Source organism: Argiope bruennichi, chromosome 11 (assembly GCF_947563725.1).
Source record: "Argiope bruennichi chromosome 11, qqArgBrue1.1, whole genome shotgun sequence".
NCBI classification, from domain to species: domain Eukaryota; kingdom Metazoa; phylum Arthropoda; class Arachnida; order Araneae; family Araneidae; genus Argiope; species Argiope bruennichi.
This window is the reverse complement of record NC_079161.1, coordinates 16,062,458-16,090,202: the sequence shown is the minus strand read 5'-3', so window position 1 is coordinate 16,090,202 and position 27,745 is coordinate 16,062,458. Positions and strand designations below refer to the sequence as shown.

The following is a 27,745-nucleotide window of genomic DNA, read 5'->3' as shown; positions in this document are numbered from 1 at the left end:
TTTAATAGCTTGAATCTTATTAGTACTACTCTTTTATACCGAAAATGCAGTGGAAAAATAATAATTTTGACCGGTTGTGGTATATTCATTAACCCTTTCTAAGGCCGTGGGAAGTATGCTTCCCAACAAATTTTTCAATCTTTGTATGAAATTATGTAGGTTGGCATCAGTTTTGCACATTTTTTTAGTCAGTCAGAAACTTAGATTCTTCAGTTCTTTATCTCAGACAAAATGATGTGTCTTGATTTGTTACTTAATTATTAATTAATTAATCAAATTAAATTTATCTAATAAGCTAAATGAATCCCTTTTCTTATTCTAATTTCAAGCCCAAAAATATTTTTACATAATATGACTAAAACAAATGGCCCTTTAAAGGGTTAAACTATAAATCTAATTATCATTGATAGCTATAATAATATCGATATACTTGGAGAGGTTCGATAATGATGACGGACCTTTTTTGTATTATAAAGATTTTATTGGTTCTCCGCTTTCGGGTGTTGGTTTGAGCTTTGCCTTTCGGCGTGCTGCTACGTCAATGATGTTACAAAGACTGACGGTTTTTTACATATACCGCTAGAGGGCGTTACAAGTGAGAGGAGGGAAACATGCTTACGTAACAATACTTAAGATGAAAATCAGCGTACAATTATTAAATTCTACCATTAAATACTAAGCAATTAAACTTTCAGAATTTTCTGATATTGCCAATTTTAATGGATTGATAGTTTATAGAATTAATCTTAATATTTATAAATACCTGGAAATATTAAGAGGGAACAATTATTGATAGCTCAAACAAAAGCACAAGTATTTATGAATATATAAAATAAATCGAAATATTATTTAAAAATTTTCAATTTAAAAAAAATCCTACCATCAATACTTTCTGTAATAATTTTTTTACATTTGTTAAAGTATTTTGTAAAGTAAAATTTTAATGGAAAGCCCGAGATCCTATATTAAGATTATATTTCAAAACAGTTTCCAGAATTAATATGTTATTTATATTTATTCTAAAAATTCTATTTCTTTTTCTTTCAAAGGTATTTTATTTTTATTTCTTTAAAATTGCTCTTAACACTGCTGTGGTAGGAACCTGAAAAGATAAAATATATAAACAACTTCTCAATCTACATCCCTATGCTTTTTCGTTATCTAGTCATTGAAATCCGAAACCCCATATTTCAGAAAAGCTATGCAAGAAATATCTGCAGAAAAACAAACAAGCAAATCGTACCCTAAAGAGCGAGGAAAAAAAATAAATAAAAGAGAAAAGCAAATCCGGTACTATACTCAGCTGAGGAAAAAGAAAAAGAATGTCCTATCTATCAAAGTCGGATAAGATTGTCATTCCTATTCTTGGGAGAAAATGCTGGAATTTAGAGAATACAAAAAAATCTTTCCTCCCATTTAAATTCATGGATGGTCAGATGAAGAAACAACTTTTTCTTCAAACAGAATTTTCCATTGGAAATGATTTTTCTGGAAATGCAGTATTTCCTGTGGATTTCATAATAATGAATTTACTAATGTTCGAGTACGATAAATACTGTGAAGTCACGTTTTTTTAAAATAAGATTTAAGGAATGATATAATTTCTCCAGATGTTCATTCCTGTTTGTGTATTATTTCCATTTTAGCTATAAAAATATTTGAATATTCTTCCATAAACTATTATTTTACTCTCCATTCCTTTGGTTATAAAACATTTCGATCAGTTTTAGACATTTATTATTAATATACTGGAAAAAATATCATAATATCCAAGCAGGGATTCAGAATTTAAGCAGAAATTAGAATTTATAATGCTAATTTGTCTAACAAAGATTTTTAAATCTGTACTTATATAAAGCTGAAAGTGTGTGTGTGCGTTGGCGCTCTACAGGCCAGACCGTTTAACCTGCACCTACCAAATATAGTACATGTATACCTTGGAGGTCGGGAATGTGCATCTGGGATCCCATTTTTTTGAATTTTTAATTAGTATTTTAATTATTAATTAAAAACTAACTTTCCCGCCAAAAAATCTTTTCATTTTCCCCAACGCCAAATGAGTAAGGCTTCAGTTTTTTCCCCCAACAATAATGAGGCTAGGGTTAACATTTTTCGGCCGATTATTTCAAACGATTCTGTTTATTTTCTTAAAGTTTTATGCATTTAAAATTAAACATTGTTAATGAACGATCTTTCAGATTCATTCTGAAGTACTTTTGAATTAAAATAACACAGAATAAAGGAAATTTGAAAATATTATCAAAATGATTCTTGATTTAAATTATTTTTAGGTTAGTTGCATGCTTTTGTAATTAAATTTTATTTATGTTAGTTATATATTTTTTGTATATGCTTATAGTTTTAAGTACATCGTTTTTTAAGTAGTTTTTTTTAACCTGTTTTTAATGATTTAAATTATTTTTAGGTTAGTTGCATGCTTTTGTAATTAAATTAGTTATATATATTTTTTGTATATGCTTATAGTTTTAAGTACATCGTTTTTTAAGTAGTTTTTTTAAACCTGTTTTAGACAGATTATTTTAAACGATTCATTTTATTTTCTTAGTGTTTGATGCCTTTAAAATTAAACATTGTTAATGAATCGATCTGTTCATGATCAAAAATTTTGTTGACAAATTCTTGAGATATTACATAAATTAAGAAAGATATTCTATAGTGCCCATAAAGTTTAAACGCTCAGTGACTCTGTTATCAGTAATCATATTATAAAAAAATGCTTTGTTTCAGTAAAAAATATTATTATATTAATTGCAGATTAATTCTTTCCACTTTAATTTAAAGCAAAAATTCTACGAGGGGTAACAGAAAATTAGAGATTTACATATTACATTATGACTGAAGGCCTTTATAATATTATGAGTGAATTATATGACTATCAAAATTTGAAGTTTTAAAATATTTTGATGAAGAATCTATTAAAATAGGAATTGCGTAAAATATTTAATTATTAAAATTTAAACGAACATTAAAATTGGCGAACCGGCTGGTCGCCAAAGGTGGCTAGTTATAAATTTTTCATGAAGTTATCAAAATTCTAGAAATAATGAACAGTTTGTTATTAGCAGTCCATCTGACCGTTTCTATGGCAACCATACTATTTAGTTGTTAATCAAATTTCATGTTTTAGAATTTATTATTATTATTATTATTTTCATTTTGAGACTTTAGAGAATTTTTATCATATTGTATAAAATAATAATTTTTGAATATTGTAAAAATCATTAAGAAATATGCCGTTCGTCATACATAGAATCTTATATAATTAGAAATATAATTTATGACATAACTGTGATGTATCATTCACGGAAAATCTAGTAACCGATTTGATTCTAAAACCAGAAAAAATGATAATACAAATAATTATGCGCTTATAATTATATAAATTCTGCAAAATTGTCAAATATTTAGAAATTAAATTATTTTTTGAAAAAAATATGCGAATAGATGAAATATTTATATTACAAGGTGCAATTTGATAGTTTTGCTTCGCAAAGTACAAGTACATTTCGTATTGAGAAATGATTAATTCTGCATTTAAATTGTAAGAAAACTTTATTTATTGTTGGAGCTGCATTTAGCATTGGCAAAACTTAAAAATAGAACTTCTCTAATTAACAAAATGCTGGAACATCTGATTCTTTTAATCCTTAAAATTGATACGGAACTAGGTGTAAATTTTCTTGTGTAATCAAATAACGTTCAGAGTTGTAAGAAAAGTTTTAATAAAACTAATATTTACAAAAAAAAAAAAGTTATGAAAAAAAAGTTTGCGTTTTCTCCAGAAGTTATTGAGTTGTTTAAATTAAATCGTATACCCGACATTTATAATTTTAAATTTATAGTTTTGAATAACTTTTTACTTATGTAAATCAAAAAAAAAATCTTAATTCCTTTTTTTCACGTATTCATCATCTCAAAAAAACATTGAAATCTGCTATTGCAAATTTCGAATTATCATGTGAGAATATTTTTTCCGGTGTATTGCTTAGAGCTAGAAAGCGATATTTGAAACTCAGAATCGAAACGGAGATATGCGTTGAACGTTGACGGTTGTGATTCAGAATTCAAATGGACACGTTCTGTGTTTGAAGTTGAGTGTTGCGATTGAGAATCTGCAACACTCTGTATATGTTTAGCCTTTCTTCGTTCCCGTTGCAAAGCTATTTTACGTTCATTTTTAATTCGATTCGCTCCTAGTTTTAAATTTTCATCATTCGTTTTTGTTGATTGAAGGTTTTGTTCCGACCTCTGTTTGCTCTTTCGTCCCTTTTCATTTTTTCTTTGCAAGGCGTCATCGGGAGAAAGCTTAGGACGGCCATTTATGATTTATTAATTGCCTACGCGAATTCGAACTTCAACCCCTCCAACCAAAACAACATCATATTCTTTTTCCGTTCTCGTTTCCGCTTCTCGGCTTCTAATAATGTAAGTGATGTAAATGTGATATCGCTCAATAGAGGATATCGAGGAGAGTGTATCGATGCCAGTCGTAAAGACAATTTTTGCAAAAACGAGGTCGAAAATCTCGCTAGAAAATTCAAATTTTTATAAATTTGAGAGCCCATAACTCGCGAATCACTCAGAGTTGCAACGTGAAACTCATATCGTTACGTGCATTTCGGCGAGTACTACCCAACGACACTAGCAAATTCAATGTAACTTGAATTTGTAAGTTTCAAGACCCGATCGTGGACTATATCTAGACTTGAGTTTCGGTAAACATGTTATTCACTCTATTAATCGAGACGAGTGTTTAGACAGGTCACACTTGTTTCTATGTTGCATAAAAGCCGAGATATAACAACAACTTCCGGTCTGACCGGAAGTTGACGTCATCGAGATCCTGAGACCCATAAGAACTCTATGGTATCGATCCGACACTGATTTGACAAATATTAAGCAAAATCCATACTGCGCATATGCAATAGATCCAAAATTTTAGGGGCTTAGAGGACACGCGGGGGTACTTCTGAGTGAAAACCCCATGTCTCTAACATATGTAGTTTACGACATATAACGAAAACCATCTGCGCGTGCGCAGTATAGGACTCCATGAGGGATCTTCTATAGCCCCGTAGGATTACTATGGTGAAAACCCATTGTCTCTAACAGCAGGTCAACTTTTTAAAAACGCATCTGCTTTCATAGAAGCATATATAATAATAATGCAATACTGGTAAAAGCAGGTGAAGCGGATGAAGATGAATATTGCCATTTATGCTTTAATCATTGACCACACGATTTTGAGCTTCCATTATTCGTTGCCTTCAATTATTCAAAACCCCGTAACGAAAACCACATCATCTTCTCACATGATAAAAAAAAAAAAAAAAAAAAAAAGAAGACTTTTTTTCTTCTATCAAAATTCCAACGATCACCAAGGAAAAAAAATTTTTTTTTGTTTGTGAAAGTGAAGAGGTTTACTATTCAATAATATGAAATTCTTTTTAAATGAATAAATAAAATTTACTTTTAGAATGTTTTTTCCGTTTATCTGGGGATCTGTTTGATCATTTAAATGAATTTGGGTTTAGATGATGTGTGCGAATTTGATTTTTTGTTATTGTCATTTACACAAAATGTCTATAATAGTATCAATTATTAGGAATAACGTAAATTTTTTTAATTATTTTTAATAAATATACCAGTATTTCAATTTAAAAAGTACGATAATTAAAAGTGAAATCTTATGTGAAAACTATTCAAGATTTTGACTTTCAAAGCATGAGGATTTGAAATTGAAACTAATTTCCAAAAGATATTTAATACCTTTAAATTATGCATAATGTTCCCACTCCAAGCTTTTCTAAAGAAAAATTCACATATTAATTTCATTTTAGAATTCTTATATATATTCTCTCATTCCACATTTTCGAAAATTTAGCAGATTTCCACATTTTCCTAATTTCGAATATCATAAAACAGTGAAGCATGAATTCTGCAGGAAAAAAACAGAAAAAACATCTCATATTTATTTAATTTTAGAATGATTTATGTATAAGATTTCTAATATTCTACGTTCTTAAAAATTTAGCAGATATCCATATCTCTTCCTGATTTCTAATATACATTGAAACATAAATTCTGGAGGGGAAAAAAACCCGAAAAAATCTTTCATATTTATTTAATTTTATAAAGATTCTCACATTCCACGTTCTTAAAAATTTAGCAGATATCCATATCTCTTCCTGATTTCTAATATACATTGAAACATAAATTCTGGAGGGGAAAAAACCCGAAAAAATCTTTCATATTTATTTAATTTTATAAAGATTCTCACATTCCACGTTCTTAAAAATTTAGCAGATATCCATATCTCTTCCTGATTTCTAATATACATTGAAACATAAATTCTGGAGGGGAAAAAACCCGAAAAAATCTTTCATATTTATTTAATTTTATAAAGATTCTCACATTCCACGTTCTTAAAAATTTAGCAGATATCCATATCTCTTCCTGATTTCTAATATCCATTGAAACATGAATTCTGGAGGGGAAAAAACAGAAAAAAATCTCTCATATTTATTTAATTTTAGAATGATTTATGTATAAGATTTCTAATATTCCACGTTCTTAAAAATTTAGCAGATATCCATATCCCTTCCTGATTTCTAATATACATTGAAACATAAATTCTGGAGGGGAAAAAACCCGAAAAAATCTTTCATATTTATTTAATTTTATAAAGATTCTCACATTCCACGTTCTTAAAAATTTAGCAGATATCCATATCTCTTCCTGATTTCTAATATCCATTGAAACATGAATTCTGGAGGGGAAAAACATAAAAAAATCTCTCATATTTATTTAATTTAAGAATGATTAATGTATAAGATTTCTAATATTCTATGTTCTTAAAAATTTAGCAGATATCCATATTTCTTCCTGATTTCTAATATCCATCGAAACATGAATTCTGGAGGGGAAAAAACAGAAAAAATCACTCATATTTATTTAATTTTAGAATAATTTATATATAATATTTCTAATATTCTACGTTCTTAAAAAGTTAGCAGATATCCATATCTTCCAGATTTCTAATATCCATTGAAACATGAATTCTGGACTGGAAAAAACAGAAAAAAAGTCTCTCATATTTATTTTATTTTAGAATGATTTATATATAAGATTTCTAATATTCTACGTTCTTAAAAATTTAGCAGATATCCATATCTTCCAGATTTCTAATATCCATTGAAACATGAATTCTGGACTGGAAAAAACAGAAAAAAAGTCTCTCATATTTATTTTATTTTAGAATGATTTATATATAAGATTTCTAATATTCTACGTTCTTAAAAAGTTAGCAGATATCCACATCTTCCTGATTTCTAATATAAATTGAAATATGAATTCTGGAAGAGGAAAAACAGAAAAAAATCTCTCATATTTATTTAATTTTAAAATAATTTATATATAAGATTTCTAATATTCTACGTTCTTAAAAATTTAGCATATATCCATATTTCTTCCTGATATCTAATATCCATTGAAACATGAATTCTGGAAGGGAAAAAACAGAAAAAATCACTCATATTTATTTCATTTTAGAATGATTTATATATAAGATTTCTAATATTCTACGTTCTTAAAAATTTAGCAGATATCCATATCCCTTCCTGATTTCTAATATACATTGAAACATAAATTCTGGAGGGGAAAAAACCCGAAAAAATCTTTCATATTTATTTAATTTTATAAAGATTCTCACATTCCACGTTCTTAAAAATTTAGCAGATATCCATATCTCTTCCTGATTTCTAATATCCATTGAAACATGAATTCTGGAGGGGAAAAACATAAAAAAATCTCTCATATTTATTTAATTTAAGAATGATTAATGTATAAGATTTCTAATATTCTATGTTCTTAAAAATTTAGCAGATATCCATATTTCTTCCTGATTTCTAATATCCATCGAAACATGAATTCTGGAGGGGAAAAAACAGAAAAAATCACTCATATTTATTTAATTTTAGAATAATTTATATATAATATTTCTAATATTCTACGTTCTTAAAAAGTTAGCAGATATCCATATCTTCCAGATTTCTAATATCCATTGAAACATGAATTCTGGACTGGAAAAAACAGAAAAAAAGTCTCTCATATTTATTTTATTTTAGAATGATTTATATATAAGATTTCTAATATTCTACGTTCTTAAAAATTTAGCAGATATCCATATCTTCCAGATTTCTAATATCCATTGAAACATGAATTCTGGACTGGAAAAAACAGAAAAAAAGTCTCTCATATTTATTTTATTTTAGAATGATTTATATATAAGATTTCTAATATTCTACGTTCTTAAAAAGTTAGCAGATATCCACATCTTCCTGATTTCTAATATAAATTGAAATATGAATTCTGGAAGAGGAAAAACAGAAAAAAATCTCTCATATTTATTTAATTTTAAAATAATTTATATATAAGATTTCTAATATTCTACGTTCTTAAAAATTTAGCATATATCCATATTTCTTCCTGATATCTAATATCCATTGAAACATGAATTCTGGAGGGGAAAAACAGAAATAATCACTCATATTTATTTAATTTTAGAATAATTTATATATAATATTTTTAATATTCTACGTTCTTAAAAATTTAGCAGATATCCATATTTCTTCCTGATTTCTAATATCCATTGAAACATGAATTCTGGAAGGGAAAAAACAGAAAAAATCACTCATATTTATTTCATTTTAGAATGATTTATATATAAGATTTCTAATATTCTACGTTCTTAAAAAGTTAGCAGATATCCATATCTCTTCCTGATTTCTAATATCCAAAAACATTGCAGCATGAATTCTGGAGAAACAAAAAATAGGAAAGGAAGAATCCGAGCACATACATTGGGAAGAAAAGTTTCAGCAAATGTGGCGAAACAAATAAGGAACAAATATAAATCCGGAACCACAATCATTTCAGGAAGAACGAATCTTTTTATTCGTCAAAGTTGCCATTCCTATTTTTGGGACAACACGTCGGCGGAATGGAGCGCATAAAAATACCTTTTCTCCCATTCAGAGGCAATCACTGGCAGATGGAGATTCAATCTTTTATCTTAGGCATGGCATCTTCTTCTAGAAAAATCTCCTGGAGATGCACGACTTTTTTTGTGGCCTCCATATTAATCAGCTTACTCGCATATAAGAAGGTATATTCCGTGAAATGACGGTTTTTTTTATGAGTTTTTGGGGAATATTTCGTGGACGTAAAGAAGTTCACGAAAGATTGTTGGAAAGAGAACGAGATTGAAATGGAAATATGCCAGATTCAAATAGTTTGTTTCCAGATGGTTCCTCATTTCTAGTTATTATTACAAAATAATCTTATAGGCCAGAATTTTCAGATTTGAATGCGAGATACTCTAAAAAGTTTGCAAGCATTTTAAATAAGTATTTGTAGTAATAAATTAAGAATTAAATTCAAAAATATATTATAATTTTTAAGATAAGTGAATACGTTTAAAAGACTTTTTTTTTGCGAAATGACAATTTTTTTTATTTAATATTCTCAATGTTTGAACAAGTTTCTTTATAAACCTGTTAGAAATTTGTTCCTAAGTGTATTTTTTTTAGAAGTTACACTGACTTTTATGCTTGTATTTGCATGTTTCTTAATGCTATGTTATGTCATTAGATCCAATATTCTCATATTCCAATTTTTGATAAAATTTTCTTACGAAAAACACCATAAATGAAAATCTAATGCATACTCTTTGTTTAAATTTGGTATAATAATTTCTCAATATGCTCTGCAGTTCCTGAACTAGAAAATAAGTAATCTATTCATTTATAAATATTTTATAGATCTTTTAGTGCTTCACAATATGAAAAAATTGAAAATTTCGTATTATTTATCAGTTGAGCCTCAATATTTAAAGAATGTCTAGAAATACAGCTTATTTTTTAGTTCAGCAACTAGATAATATATTTCTTTAGCTATCTGTGAAAGTTTGAGCAAACAATATGATAAAAATCTAAACTAGAAGATTTTTGCTTTATGTTGCTTTTAAATCAAATAGTGCCACTTTTTTCCAATTTTAAAAAAAGTTTTGCTACTTAACCGGCATATTTTGGTTTCATAGATATTTTTTTTCCAATCTTTTTTATGCAAAAATTCACAAATATAACTATTTTCGAATGTTTTTCAACAAATTCTTTTCGAACGTAGTCATATACCTTAATATGATAAGTGAAATATTTCGATATGCATTTTTAGAATAAAATAAAAATTTGAATTTCGATATTCATGGTTAAAAGCAATCTCAAATTTATTATAATTATCGATCTTCTATCGATAAATATTCATAGTATTTAAGTTGTTGCGTCATCTTTCATACAGAAACAATCAAATAGTTAACAAAATTTTTGAGCTTTCATGTTTTTCATAATTTTACTCTTTAAGCTGTTGCATTGTCCTTGAGACAGAAACCATTACAAACTTATCGATCTTTGAAATTCTTTATAGTTTTACTCTTTACGCTTCTTATACCAACCCTGAAGCAAAATTGTTAGAATGTTACCAGAATTATAGACTTTTATGTTCTTCGTAGCTCTTTTCTTTAAACAATTCTAATTCTATACTAAGGAATTAGAAAGGAAAAAAACATAAAATAATAAACTTAGGTTTAAAATGTTTTACTTGTTGTTGATATAAAACGCTTTCCGATTGATTTTTCCCTCTAAATCTTATAAAATAAATTTTAATATATCTTTAATTTATCACATAAAACATCATTATACTCACGTAAATAAAATTAATATTTTTTATCGATTAAAAAAAGTATAATAATCATTTGAATTTGGAAAGAAAGAAAATTGTAATTCAAACTGGTATCACGATATATTCAAGCATATATAACAGAATATACGTCCATTTGAAAGTCATTTAATTAGAGAATTATGAAAATTTGACAATTCATCATGTTCAAATATTTTTTATTATATATATATATATATATATATATATATATATATATATATAGTAACCAATCTTAAGTAAGAAAAAGTTTGAAAACGAAACTAAAATGAAAACGGAACAAAACAGTTTCGAAATCGCAACTAAAATTTATAACCTATTTAAACTAAAACCAAAAAAGAACTTCATAGTATTTAGAGAGCGCAATTGCAGCTACTTCTAAAACACAGATGAATTGATACAAAAGTATTAGAATCAAGTTAATAGGAAAAACAAAAATCAAATAAAATTTAAACCAAAAAAATTATAAAAAATATAAAAAAAGAATCCGGCCTGAAGACTTATTCAAGGGCCACCCTCAGGCAGGGATTCAAAGAAAGGGATTTTTTCTGTGAGGAAATACAGACATTGTCTAATAATGATTCCTCGTGACCCGAAAATCCCCTGAAATTATGCTCAAGAGATATACCATTTTAACAGAAAGGAAATACAAAACAACAAATTAGAAGAAATTAACCACAACAAAGTAAAAATACAATAACAAAAATAACAATAAAAACAGAAAATAGCACTAAAATTAAAAATTAAAAACGAAATGGCCAGTACATACCATCAACAGTCAAGGAAACTTTAAACAATGGATTGTGATTCCCTGTTTTTAAAAAACTAACGGTAAATTATGTTATGTTTTTTTGGTTTAAATTTTATTTGATTTTTGTTTTTCCTATTAACTTGATTCTAATACTTTTGTATATATATATATATATATGTATATGGGAAAGTCAAAAAGTAAAGGGACTTTTGCAATTTCTCTTTCCATGGTTCCACGGTTTGGTAACACTGCTGGTATCCAGCCTTGAATGAGTGTAGTCCGCAACACTTCTATGTAACGTGCAACTCTTGTTCCCGCATAAGTCGTTGGCGTGTTGCAAATCGTTAAATATGGTAGCTCTATTGTCGATAGGCAACAAGAAGGAAATGAGGACAGTGACGCGCTTTTGTTTCTGGAAGGAATTAAAACTACGGAAATGATTCGTCGAATGCAAGCAATCACATCCAAACGTCGTGGAAAATTGTAAAAAAAATGTCATTCTGCAACAAGATAAGGCTTGACTACATTCTGCCAAACGCACAGCCGGAAAATAAAAGAGTTGGGATTCAGAGTACTGGAGCACCCACCATACAGTCCAGACCTCTCTCCAAGGGAGTTTTATATTGTTTGGACCATTAAAGAAAGCGGCAAGTGAAAGAATATTTGCAACCGATGGAGAAGTCACTGATGCGGTGCAAAATTGTTTAACGTTACAACCGAAAAACCTTTTTTCAAAGGGGATAAAAAAAATTGTGAAACGTTGAGAAAAGTGCGCTGAAGTCCAAGGTGGTTATGTAGAAAAATAATGTATGTTTTAGTTTTTTATCATTAGTATAAATGCACCTTTTCTCAAATTTTCCTTTATTTTTTTACTCTCCCTCGTACGTAATAATAAAGATTTCGCATTTCGTAAATTATTCGAGAAAGCATTTATAAATGAAATTCTGTTAACATTAATGAACATATGTGATGACTGGAAGTTAATAAATGAATAAACAATCTTCAAAGCTTGGTAAAGGTCGTTTGATATACAGGGTGTCTCAAAAACCTTGATAGCGGCTTTTATTCCTTAAATATTGAGGGCCGCGGTGGCCTGGTGGTAAGGTCTCGGCTTGTGAGCCGTAGGATTTCAGGTTCGTAACCCGATTCCACTGAAGAACCGTCGTGTAAGGGGGTCTGTTGCACGTTCAATCCGTCATGCCAAACGTGCCGCTGTTGTGGTGTGGTGTGGTGTGGCGTGGAGAGGGGGCTGCCAGCTCATGTGTCGTCCTCGTCATCTGACCGTGGTTCAAAATGACGAGGTCCGTCCCAAAATAGCCCTAGTGTTGCTTTATAACGGGACGTTAATATAACTAAACTAAAAACTAGACTCCTTAAATATTGATAGTAGACATATACTGTAAATTACAAAGTTGCGTAAAAAAAAGGATGCACATTTCTATGAAATCAATTAAAGTTTTCAGGTGATTAAACTTTGAAGGAACTTGCGGGGATAACAACTTTATAGAGAGATGCGAGAAAGGTTTGGAGAGACAACTCCGTTATTTTTTAAATTTTGGCGACATTTCTTTATTTTTTGGTGAACTTTTATGGATAATTTATTATTAATGTTTCCTCCGATCATGACTTATTTGCATTTCAACTGGGACAAAGTTTTCTCCATATCCTTTACATAGTTTAATAACCTAAGGCACGACGTCCCTAACTTAACCTGTGCTGACTCTTAATAGATAATTGTATTCTTAAATATGTTTACTCTGGGTTCGAGGAACGAAACTGTGCTTCGCGTAACTTTCCGATGTTTGCCGAGCTTCACGATCCTATATTTATGCAAAATTGAGTAAATGCCTACAAACTTCAGCTCCACGTTATGTTGATGAGGGAGCCATATTTTCCTTTCGAATTCACGCAACAAAAGTTCATTAATAATTGAAAGAAAACAAATTCGATTTTATTTTAGGAATACAAATTACTTAATTGATTAGACAACTTTATACTATGCGTATAGAACTTCTATAAATCATAATACAATTGTTATCACGACCACCCTACTTAGGTGCGAAAAATCTGCAATAGACAAACAGAATATCAATTTGATAAAATTTCAAAAAAGCATATTCAGATTTTTTTTTGTTTATTAAAGAAAGTATAAATAATATTATTAAATTATTCCATAACATAAATAAAATTATTCAGATAAAAAAATGAAATCTACGATCGCAAATTTCAAGTTATCATGCGAGAACATTATTATTTTTTAAGTTCTTATTTGTTTTTATTAATTTAAGTCACTAACCCTTAACTGGAGAGGTGAAATTTTAGGACTTAACTGGGGAGGTGCGGTCTACAAGACTGCCTTTCATTTACAATCAACTTAAAATTTCTACTGAATGTATTAGTATGAAAAACTGCCAATATATTTTGCAGATATTTTTCTTGATATATGGATATGTTTTAGAAATTTTTTAAAATGTATTATCATTGAACAAAGTAAATGCATTGGAACATACATTTTCTTCTCAATTTACGTGTTACAATAAATAATATTCTTCAAAAAAACATATTACTTTTTACTTTTTAAATCATATTTATTTTTATATTATATGAAAGTATATAGAAGACAATATAATGTAAAATTCAACAATTATATGGAAAAAAAATGACAGTATGTAAAAGTGGACCCTTTTATATCGGCTTATGTGACTTCCATAGCACGGTTTTCTAGAGCATTTTAAACATACAGGTTAAGAACTAGTATAAAAATCAACCTATAAATTTTGTATATATATATATATATATATATATATATATATATATATATATATATATATATATATATATATATATATATATATATCTTGGTATATTCATATATTTTATAAATTTTTCAAAATACATTATCAGTAGAAAAATTAATTATGTTTGAACATACATATCAGAATCAGTTGAATGCGAACTTTCATTGAAAAACTCTTCTGTACAATTATCTTTATCCTTTAGCGCCGTTTGCTAATCCTTGTTTATCACTGGGACACTAACAGGGAGGTGCGGTCTTAGAGACCGCGCTCAAAGAAATAACTGAATTATTTTTAAAAGCATCCGCTGAAATCGGTTGAAAAAGTGCACGTGTATTGAAGGTCACAAAACAGAAAGCTACAGGGTCAATTCATTCAACTGAGCTAAAAATAGAATAGGGGTGACCGAAAATCCATTGCTAGCGGTCTCACAGACCGCACGTCCCTAGTTAAGGGATAACCCATTAACCCATATAATCATCTTTAAATAATCAAGAGACTTCTCTATCAGTCTCTATCTCCCTCCCCTCTCTCTCTTTCAATATAATGATAATTTTATTAAATTTTCATTTTCAATTTTTTTAACTGGCAAACAAAGTTTTGGAGCTCGATTGATTTTGAGAAAAATTCATCGTTTTTTTAAATATCTACGCATCCATAATCTGATAGTCTCGTTATTGTTTCAAACTAATTTAAACTGGTTATGACTCAAATTAATTAAGACAATTCGTAAGAATTCAGAGAATGAATAAATTGGAAATCGCATTGCAACTTTAGTTGGCGATAAGTCGCCAAATGTGACCACCTCCTGCGTTATTTTCTAATAACACTAAAAGCGAAATATTATTGCCTCAAAAGCTATAAATCGCCAATTTGTTGCCTACCCATTTTGAGACTTCAAAAACCTCACACCAAAACAACATCATGTTCTCACATGATTATAAATATCATCGGAATTGTTTTGAAAATTTTTCTGTATGAAAGCTGATGTGATAACTTTGGTATGTAATAGCAGAAATAAAATACTTTATGTGGTATATGGTCTCTTATGGTTTTCTTTTCTAAAGAAGCATTTGAAGAAATATAAAAGAATACAAAGCTGCCTTTATCTCATTATTATAATATTTGACAACGTACCTATTTTTCATTTTTATTTTTCAGATAAGTTTAAGTAAATATTGCGAAAAAAAAAAAGACTACCGTTACTAAATGGAAAGCTCAAGAAAATACTAAACGATGAGAAGAATTTGTGAAAGATTTATTATGATGATATGAAAAATTACATCTTAAAGGTTTAAGTGAAAGAAGGGTTGTTTATCGTGTAAATATTAATATACTAATAATAAATATACATTTTTATGTGTTTATTTGACCTAGAACTACTAAACTTGCCATAAATATACACTTAGGAGAGTAGGAATGTGCCCTACAGAAAGATATTTTTGAAATAATAATTAGAGTTAATTCAAACTAAACAAAATATTGATATTTTTCTGCGATAACTTCCTGATATATTATGATACCAAAATGATTTTTACATTATATAAGTATTCAAATTTGCAACTATGTATTAAATTGTTGAAAACAGCTTAAACTGCTTTTATTATTATTGCTAATATTTCATTCTGGATTTTCCATTGAAAATGAAAATTTAGTATATTTGATGACGCATTTATCGCATAATGAATAAATTCAAACACAGGGCATGTTTTCAATAACATTGTTTTTAAGATTTTTTTGTTCTACTTATAATTACACTTTAATATCTGAATCATGTATTGATGAAATTTTTTTCAATGCATCTATTTTGAAAAGTTATTGCTCTTTTTTTTTTGTGTGTGATGTAAACAGAATATTAGTGAAATTCATTTTACTAATAAAATGGTGAAAATTTTCTAAAATGGCGTGAATTAAATGTGTCAAATTTTAAAGTTAATATCTTCATCAGCAACATATTTAAGATCAAGTTCCACAGTAAAATTAAGTGGAATTTTCATCATCCATTAAACGCAAATTTTCATCATCCTAAACCGTTTGATTTAGAGCTTCTAAATTTCGCATATATATAGATTGAGAATATAAACCTTGGTATTACTTTTTTCTTTTAAAAAACATTATTAAAATTTTAATCGATTAAAATCCGAAATTTTTTTTGATGTATAGATATTAGATAAACATAGATATAAGGTAAAATACATGGCATAATAAATACATGGATGTACAGCTCCTAAACTAATGAAATTATATTTCTATCAAAATATGAAACTTAGAAGTATTTTCTTGAAGAAGTTATAACAGCATAATAGGAAAGGATATTTCAAACTTTAATAGTTATTTACCACAGCGAAACATCTGGTCGCCAAAGAATGTTAGTTTACATAAATGGTACCTAACTTAGAAAAATATCATCTATAATCTAAAAATGATCATAAATAAATTAGAAATAGTGAGGCACAGTAACAAATTATGTATAAAGAATATAAATTGTAATTTTATATATAATTATTATATAATGTTAGAGATTTGAAACATAGCTTTCCGCGTAATTTCTTCCATTATAAGGAAGGGAATTTTACAGATAGGCTCAAGGTTTCTCAATGGATGACCGTTCAATGATCCCCAGACCTTGGAGTCAAACTTGGGTATAAAAACGAAAGCTCCTGAAACTGTTGGAATTTTGGCGATATATCGATTAGGAGCAAAGATACGATAACCTTCTAGAAGCTTACTTGCTCTCTCACGGAAATCATGGAAAGCCGGAAGACAGAGCCGAAATCAGTAAGCACTTATTTCTAATGAGTTCCCGGTGAGCTCTTTGTTCTGTTGTCGTTGTATAATAGCGATTTGCAGCTGGTATGTTGCTGATTTCTGCAAGCACTGTTTTGTGTATACCTCGTCAGAATTTTGTTATTAGACTCATCGTCGCTTAACACACGGAAGAAGTTTAGAGTTTTCTGTAACAATATATATAAAATAAAATTCTATGATTAATGAAGCATAGTAAAATTATAAACATAAAATATAAACTATAAAGGAAGAAAAGTCTTGGATAAACTTCCTGCAACTTTTGCAAAACCAAAAATATTCATAATATCGAAACGCAAAAAATAGAGTCTCAATTTCTTGGCGAAGAAATACGATAAACTTGCAAGAAAAATTTTCATTCCAAGACTTTAGAATTTTCTGAATACTTCCTCCTTTATCTCCTATCTGAGCATCTTATGCTCGAAAGGCTGCAGCAGAAATTCCGTGGAAAAACAAGTCAACAAATCCGACCACAAAGAAGAAAAAAAGAAAACGTTAAGCGAAGAAGAAAATAAGAAAAGCAAATCTCCAAGGCACGCAAATCCAGAACCACACTTACTCTAGAAAAAAAAAAGGAAAAAGTATCTTTTCTATTTATCAAAGTCGAATAAGATTGCTATTTCTATATTTGGGACAAAAATGTTGAAAGTATGAAGCATGTTAAAACATCTTTTCTTCTATTCAAATGCCTGGATTGCCAGATGGAGAAACAATCTTTTGTCCCAGACAAAGTTTCCATGAAGAAAAAAAAAACATTCGAACATCTAGTTCGAAATATCTTAGTAAGATATACTTGGTTTTTCTATCTGTATTTCATTTTTAACATTCACTCTAGACTGTAGCATCGAAAAATGTGCACATAGAGAATGTCGCAATGGATATGGATATAAAATTACTAAAAAACAAAGAAAATTATTATTGTGTGTATATTTAAAAAGTCTTGCAATCCTCAAAATATTCGAAGTCTGAATTTTGGTGAATCTCCATATATCAGATATTTCTGATTCGAAAAATACCATTTTCGAATTTCATCTGCTTGCTTGAGGGCCGCGGTGGCCTGGTGGTAAGGTCTAGGCTTCGGAACCGGAGGGTTTCAGGTACGTGTCCCGATTCCAGCGAAGAACCGTCGTGTAAGGGGGTCTGTTGCACGTCAAATTCGTCGTGACCAAACGTCCTCCCTCTGGTGTGGCGTGGTGTGGAGAGGGGGGGGGTGCCAGCTCAGGTGTCGCCCTCGTCATCTGACCGGGTTAAAAATGACGAGGTCCGTCCCAAAATAGCCCTAGTGTTGCTTTAAATTGGAACGTTAATATAACTGAACTGAACTGAACTGCTTGCTTGATTGACTGTGAACTTAGTAACTCATAGCGGATGAAATTTGGTATTTGGTCTTTACACCAATTTTCAACTAAATTTTAATCGGAATATATTCAAATTAAATTTATATATCTCTCTATACGTATGCAAGTGAGCAATAGAACTGCAAATGCAAAGCTATATAGATGAAATTTAGTGTACAGTTTTAGCATCTAATGTGTATATATGCAACGAATTTTGAACCAGTCTCGTCACTTCGTGGCTTTTTGACAATCGGAATAACTAAAAAAATGCAAGTATTAGGTAAATGAAATTTTGTATGCGATCCTTTCCAAAAATTGTACCGGCCGCGGTGGCCTGGTGGTAAGGTCTCGGCTCGTGAACCGTAGGGTTTCAGGTTCGAGACCCGATTCCCCCGAAGAACCGTCGTGTAAGGGGATCTGATACACGTTAAATCAGCCAGGGACGAACATCCTCCCGCTGGTGTGGCGTGGAAAGGGGGTGCCAGCTCAGGTGTCGTCCTCGTCATCTGACCGGGTTAAAAATTACAAGGTCTGCCCCAAAATAGCCCTAGTGATGCTTTACAACGGAACGTTGATATAATGAAACTAAACAAACCAAAAATTGTACTTTTGTGCCAAATTTTGCTTCCAGTGATTTAAAAAATGCCATTCAAAATGCATACTTAGTTTTCTTTATCATAATATGAAACGCAAAACTACCATAAATAGAGTTCTAAATATAAAAATATGAGGGATAGTGGCGACTCAAATTTTATGAGGCGTCGCACCTTTATTAGAGAATAATTAAAAAATTCATTAGCGATTTAATTATTTTTCATTAAACATTTTATAAATACTTTTTAAACTCTATTAACATAAGAAATAATTATAGAAAAAAGTAATTAAATATCGAATTTGGTATTACAAAACATTGGTATTACAGAACATTTTAAATGTTTTTTTTTTTTTTTTTTTTTTTTTCATTTCCCATAATGCATAACGTGATAACCTGCAAACGTTATAAAAATTTTCTTGGAAATGCACGATTTTCATTGACTTCCACATCAAGGCAAGCGTTCATATCATTTTACGAATATAAAATATATCCTATTTCATTTACGAAAAGATAATGTACATTTTAAACAAAGCAATTGACATCAGATAATCAATGGCTTCAATTATTTCCTGTACTAATTTGTACATTAAAACAAATATCAACTGAAATTATTATTAATGTTTTATTATTTTCAATATTATTTGAAAAGTTTACTTACATGTATGTTGCCAATCCACAATGTGCAAATATTAAGTAGCTTTTATATGTGAAATTAATCTAGAAATTCTTAAAAATTAGCTCATAAATTCAGTATTGTTGGAGATGAAATCAGTTTTACATCTTTCTCCAAATGATAAAATAAATATTTAATTCTTCACGACAATAGTTTCATTAAAACATTTCTTATTCTTCAAATTTATGAGCGAAATTCCAAACATTTATAATTAATATTTTTAATTTATCACATATCAAAGCAATTTATATTTGTGATTTTAATATAAAAGATTTGTTTATATAAAATATTCGAATATGCAAACATGTTTTATCGTCTGCATCTTTATTTTTATTAAATCGAAAAAAAATTTTTCCGGAAAATAATTTTAATATCTCTTAGTTTCTTGAAAATTTCCATGCTATCAACAGACGATTTTTCAAAACCGCATGGTGCATGTATATTTGAATCGTAGAATATTTTTAATAATTCTTATCTGCATCGGCTGTTAAAAGATAGTAGCTGAGTATTAAATAAGTTTACAAGAAACTTTATTTTCCAGTTAAAAGAAACACTTTTTAATATCAGTAATTTAAAATGAATATTCAACTTCGCAGATTTAATCTACTTGAAGTTCAGTTTATCTAAAATATCTTGTGGCAGACATATTGCTTGTTTATGGAATAAAGCGTTTATGTAAAGAAAATATATTAATTAATTAATAATAAATAATTGTATCTAATAAATTATCACAAAATATTTTCTATTCTTTTTTATACTTCATAGATTATGCGCATAAAATTTGATAAAATTTATTCCATATTTGGGAAACATATAGGGAATAAAATACATTTTTTTCTAGAAAAGAAAATTTTAAAATTTCAGTTTTTTTTTTACTTAGATTATTTTTTAAAACAATGTAAGGATTAAAGAAAAAAATGAAACTGGATAAATTTCCATAGAATGTCCATAAAAACATTAAAAATAAAAAAGGAAAGGATGCAATCTATTAGCAATTTGGATTCCTATCAAAAACAAGCAGACACATTTTGTTACAAAATAAATGAAGACAATCATTTTTGGCTAGAAATTATATACGTCGTTCTCACGTTAAATCACAATACACGAAATATGAAAATATAAAAATAAATAATTAATTGATTTTGTACAATGATTTCATAATCTTGATATTATCAGAATAATCATCAAAAACAACTGTTTTTGTACTAACTATTTATTATTCAACTGGTTTGCTAACTACTAAATTTTAAATACTTTATTTTAGTCAAATGAACTATAATGTATGCCCTTATTTACTTTCCTTTACATCTGATTTATTATGTGGCAACATCAGTTGTTGATGTTAGAAACAGTCAAAATTAGAAAGTGAAATTCACTTTCCAGCCCCTGATTTCTAAGATTTTGCAATTACCTACAAACTTTAAATATCAAAGTTATTCGTCTTAATGAGGCGATAATTTGGATAAGTGGATTTATTATCTAGCTTCAATAGTAAGAAAGTTACAGAGAAATAAAAATTTCAACACCCCCATCATTTCCACCCCCTTTGAGCTAGATGGGCCATTTACGAACTCGTCCGAGAATTTTACATTTCTCACAACATATTGCAAGCCAGTAAAAATCCAAATATATATATATATATATATAACATTATTTTGGTTGAAGCAGAGTGCAGGTTTGAAGACATAGACGAGACGTTGTATTTTTACTTTCGTTTTATTCTCTCTTAATATCCATCTCGGGAAAGCATTTACAAGCAGACGCAGTGTGGCGCAAAAGCAGAAGTAAAGAAGAGCACGAAACAAATGATCACTAGTCTTATAAGGATAGGATTTCCGGCCACGCGCCAATGGAATACATACGTTGACCTTGAGAAAGGCAACGGAAGTATCACTTTCATTTGATACGTAGTACTTATGGCGCATTAGTTTTACAGAGGAATGAATTAAACCGAAAGTGGAATTGGATCACGAAATAAGAGAATATTTTTAGAATGAAGTTACTATGGGCTAAATTCAGATAAAATCTTGGAAATTAATTAAATTGAAACTAGAATTAAAATATCACTATATATATAAATATATATTATTTTGTTTACAAGATAACATGGGCAAACCATTACACTTAAATTATGTATATAAACTTTTGAACAAAGGGTGGTTTTGGGTTCTAAGAGTCAGGATCGATGAAGAATGGAGATATTTTTCCGAAGTCTTGTAATGAGAACTATTGCAATAGGAAGTCAGTCTTCCTATAGGGATCTACCTAAAATCTCCATTTTTCAATCCTATACAGTGATTTTATTGATTATAAATTACATGCTAATATCATCAGTTATACGTTACAGGAATAAATAATTTATTACAACAAATTACCAGTAGTATTTTCATATCTAATTATGATACAAATATATCAAAGTTTCAATTCTTTGATTTCTACATAGTGATTTAATTATTTTGATATGACGAATTAAACAAAATCAATGATATAATATGATATCATTGATTCAAATTCAATCAATTTTAAAGAATTTACAAAAACAGATATATTGAATGCGTAAATTTAAGTGGAAAATAAATTTAAAAACCTGAATATATTATAATGTTTTAAATATTAGTATTTTCGACTATTATAATGTCTCTCACGAGTACGATCTGCCAGACAACGTATAGCGCAACTTCCAAGTGGAAATTAATTTACCTAAAATAAAAAAAAATCCAAATTTCCATTAGGCAGGAGCCTCTTTCGCTTAGACTGCTTGTGCTTCAAGAACATTTTATTAAATATAACTAATAAGGGTGGGAGAGCATATGAAAATTTAGATTTCGTTAATTTTCAGAAGTGCATTTATCGAACTAAAACAACATAAAATATTTATTTCATTTCAAGCTCTTTTATAATTGAAAATATATATTTATCTTAAATAATCTAGAATAATTTTTAATTTTTTAATTAATTTTTTTCATTTCAATTTCGTAACAATTAACCTCATAATTTTTCAAGATATATAACTAAATTCGGGGAGTACGTTTTGAAAAATGTTATAAAATACTTATTTTTAAAAATTTTTTAGATAAGTTATACTAAAATAACACCTATGTGATGAAAATGAGATGGCAAGTTAAAATCCAAAAAGTTTTGAAAATAGAAAGAAATATATTTGTTTATTTTTGTTATTTTTTTTTTTATTAAAACCGTTCTGGTTTAGAAGTTTATTAAATGATTTATTAAATTTTTGCCAGTCATTTAATATATTACTAGTTCTTAAAGTAAGAAATAATTTTTATTCTAATCCTTAATTATTAGAATTCGATTAATAAATAATATCTATTTTCCCATCTTTTTTGCATTATAAAGCATTAAAAAAAACTAAGATCTTATTAAATAAATAAATTCCTTATTTGATTGTTCAGGAACTGTAGAATATATTGAATATATTATATTCAAAGTGAAAAAAAAATATGCATTAGTATTTAATCTATGAGGGTTTTTAAAAAGAAAATTTTAACAGAACTCTGAATGTGAGAAAAGAGCATTTAGATTTGTCTAAAATAGCATTAAAAAGTAAATTATATAGATCTAAACATGAATGTAATTTCCAAAAAAACGAATATGAAAACAAAATTCAAGGATTCCTTTATAAGATAAAACTATTCAAAAACAAGGATTACTAAATAAAATGTATTCGATATTTTCGCCAGAAAAATCAACGCTTAAACGTAGTCAAAGCACAATTAAAAATGTCATTCGCATCTATAATTAAATATGATTTCGAGTATTTTGAGCATTTGATACGAGAGCGAAATAAGAGATTTCTTTATACCAAACCAGTTTTATTTCGGTTGCATCCTCTGTTAAAACATATTCATAAATTTCTCTCTTTCTAGATATATAGCCTTAAATCTCATAAGATACGTGATTTCATGGCACCTGCTTTATGGAACACGAGTAATCTGATTAATATGGAGACCACTGAAAATCGTGCTTTCCCAGGAAACTTTTCCCGACAGAAATTTTATGCCTGAGAGTATAGATTGTTTTTCCATCTGGCCCCCATCGGTATGCGGAAAAAAGCCATTTTTATGCGCATCTTCTTTCTAACATTCTGTCCCAAACTTAGATATAGCGACGTTGAAATATGAACCAGATTCTTTTTTTTTTCTTTTTTATTCTGAAATGAGTGTGGTACGGATTTGCGTGCCAGAGAGATTTGCTTTTATTTTCTTACTTGCTCTGCGGTAGGATTTGTTTGCATATACCCCCCCCCACCCACCCCTATGTTTCATATTTTCTGGAATATTCGTAGAATTTTGGAGTGTTGGAATAAGATCTACTTAATTTATAAACTTTTTTTAATGAGCAGTTAATCCATAATCCGACTTTTTAATCCATAACTGGAAATATGAATTTCCTCCGGCGGCAAGAGACATAAGAGTCAAAATGACTCCATTTTTATTTTTATTTTTTTGACTTTTGTAAACCGCATTGGAATTTATTTTGGTAACGCAATACATTCTGGAAATCATGTAGTTTCCAAAAGTATTAAAAATATTAAATGTTGTAAAGATGTTATAAGAAAAAACCCTAAACTACCTTTTAATGAGTATTTACTTCATTTACATATTATGGAATTACAGTAATGTTAATAACTGTTAGAATTTAACAAACAAAAATGAAGAATACAATATTTTAAAATATTATTTGAAGTGTAGCGATATGTGATGCGCGAGGTATGGTTGTTGATGTTGTTGCTGCGTCAAGTGAGTGTGACGACTTTGGTTTGCTGTTGGTAGATGGTGCCACAACAGATATATGAAGATTGAAGGTTCATCGTCCGAGGTCATCAATGTAGCGAATTGGTGTGAGCGAGGATAGAACCTGGGACCTTACGATTTGCAGCCCAGTAACATGACCACGATACAAAAGCAATTGCTCGTGCAGCGTAGTTGTTAACTTGCTTATAAGCTTTCACCACAGAAGAATATTTCTTTATTCAAATTAAAATTCAGTTCCAGAGTCAATGGAGTAAATGACTCCATAAACAAGAACACAATTTTTGAAAAAGTATAACTCGGTTATGCGTACGTGTTCATACTTAGACTTTTACCAACATACTGTTAAAAGAACAGCTTGAAGGTACTGAGGACATGATTACGTTCAAGGACAAAATTCCACGTGATAATTGGAGCTAATGAACAACTCGGAATCATTTTGACTCCTGTCTCCAGTTACGGGTTAATAAGCATATAATCCTTTGAGTAAGTATCTTTATGTTTAAGTGCATATCAAAATGTATTCAGATTTATGATTATATAATATAAAAACTTAAATTCGTGAAAATAATAGTTTCTATATAATTAATATTGTGTTTTTTATATCTAAAGATCGAAATTACGTTTTTGGCTCCATCATGAAACACTCGAATGGCCATTGTAATGTCTTGGTCTAGCCTGATCAAATAACGAAGCAGAATTTCCAGCCAATTCTTTATTTTACAGCCCTATATATAGAAAAGAACAACTTGTTCTAATCTTGGTTAAATAAATAGTTATTTACACCTGTAGTAGGAGACACAACAGTCGAAGCCGAAGGTTTATCTTGAAACTCACTTGGTTCTCGGACTCCGAATTTGTGGGTGTGGTCCAACAGTCTGACTGCAATTCGTTTCTTCTCTTATCTTAAAAAAAATCTCTGCATTTTATTTCGGCGACAATCTCCGAATCTTAATTTACATTGGTCACTTGAGCTCTCTTTCGGCTAATCGAGGTTTAGAAATATGCTCACTCAGCGGCGCCAGTCGGTAGTGGGAAGGTCCTTTTAGTGATGTATCTTTCATAACTGACTATTCTGGAACACGGATTTAGCATAGTCCTTTCACAATGAGAAACATTTAGCATCCAGATGTTTCGACACCCTTTCTCTTTGAAGGTACGATCAATACCTCTTGGACGAGGAATTCCTCATGTGGTCTTTCACTGTAGTCGCTAATGAACAGATGCGAGACCACCCAGGTTAAAAGATCCACTATCTGGCTATCTCGAGGAGTTTAGTATTTAACAGCGTCGACACAGCTGGCTGTAAATTTCTTATCAGTACTGGGAAACGGGGAATGTTACACAATCAACCCTGTCAGGATTGATAGCCATTCGAGTATTTCATGTATTCATTTTTTCATTAGCCGATCGGTAGTCTTTGCACGATGAATGAAAACTATTTTTAGTATCTAAAGGCGTAAACAGATGGCAGCACCAAGTACAATTTTCTTTGCATTTAAGGATTTACATATTTATTGAATATAAATGTAAATTATTCGCATTTCATTATCTATGCTAAAACGGTATGTTATCTTACAATTAAGTATTTGTATAATCTATAGTATATTGTTAAATATCAAGGTCAAATAGCTCACAATATCATTATCAACTAAATTTCGATAAGTAAGATGTCAGTCAGTTATGTAAATAAGATGATAATGGAAGGGCTAAAATTCAAGTGTACACACACGAGTCTTTTCTGCATAGCAACATGTAGTCACGGAAACAATATAGGATGGATAGAGGGAATGTAGTAGCAAATGGTGTATCGAAAATATTAAGACACTAAATTCTACGAAATGCATGTCACGCAGCATGTCCAAAGATATGAAACTAGTAAACAATACTAGTGCAATCGCTGAAATTAGTCTCGTTGTGCATTAAGATTTACTGTTGATGATGGATCTTCAATCACCCGCAGATGCCATTTACGCACATTCAACCCTCCATTTTCATCAGGTTTAGATCGAAGCTGCAAATATGTAAGTAAATTGAGCAAACAATACTAGTCCAATCACTGAAATTAAAACCTTGTATGCAGTAAGTTATATCGTTGCTGGTATCGCCGCAGGAGCTAGTTACGCACACTTAATAGTCCGTTTGCACCAAGTTGAGATCAAAGATGCAAATATGAGAGTAAAGTGAGCAAACGATACTAGTCCAATCATTGAAATTAAACCCTTGTGTTCAATAAGATTTACTGTTCATGATGGATCTTCAATCACCCGCAGAAGCCATTTACGCACATTTAACCCTCCATTTGCACCAAGTTGAGATCAAAGATGCAAATATGAGAGTAAAGTGAGCAAACGATACTAGTCCAATCATTGAAATTAAACCCTTGTGTTCAATAAGATTTACTGTTCATGATGGATCTTCAATCACCCGCAGAAGCCATTTACGCACATTTAACCCTCCATTTGCACCAAGTTGAGATCAAAGATGCAAATATGAGAGTAAAGTGAGCAAACGATACTAGTCCAATCATTGAAATTAAACCCTTGTGTTCAATAAGATTTACTGTTCATGATGGATCTTCAATCACCCGCAGAAGCCATTTACGCACATTTAACCCTCCATTTGCACCAAGTTGAGATCAAAGATGCAAATATGCAAGTAAATTGAGCAAACGATACTAGTCCAATCATTGAAATTAAACCCTTGTGTTCAATAAGATTTACTGTTCATGATGGATCTTCAATCACCCGCAGAAGCCATTTACGCACATTTAACCCTCCATTTGCACCAAGTTGAGATCAAAGATGCAAATATGCAAGTAAATTGAGCAAACGATACTAGTCCAATCATTGAAATTAAACCCTTGTGTTCAATAAGATTTACTGTTCATGATGGATCTTCAATCACCCGCAGAAGCCATTTACGCACATTTAACCCTCCATTTGCACCAATTTGAGATCAAAGATGCAAATATGCAAGTAAATTGAGCAAACGATACTAGTCCAATCATTGAAATTAAACCCTTGTGTTCAATAAGATTTACTGTTCATGATGGATCTTCAATCACCCGCAGAAGCCATTTACGCACATTTAACCCTCCATTTGCACCAAGTTGAGATCAAAGATGCAAATATGCAAGTAAATTGAGCAAATGATACTAGTCCAATCATTGAAATTAAAACCTTGTGTGTAGTAAGTTATATCTTTGCTGGTATCGCCGCAG

At 29.6% G+C, this 27,745-nt stretch overlaps 1 protein-coding gene across 4 annotated transcripts in view; it reads right to left on the bottom strand.

The window, feature by feature from the left end:
- Window positions 1–27,745, bottom strand: part of LOC129956867 (putative polypeptide N-acetylgalactosaminyltransferase 9) — an 881,963-nt gene that overhangs the window by 53,986 nt on the left and 800,232 nt on the right. The window lies entirely within an intron of this gene.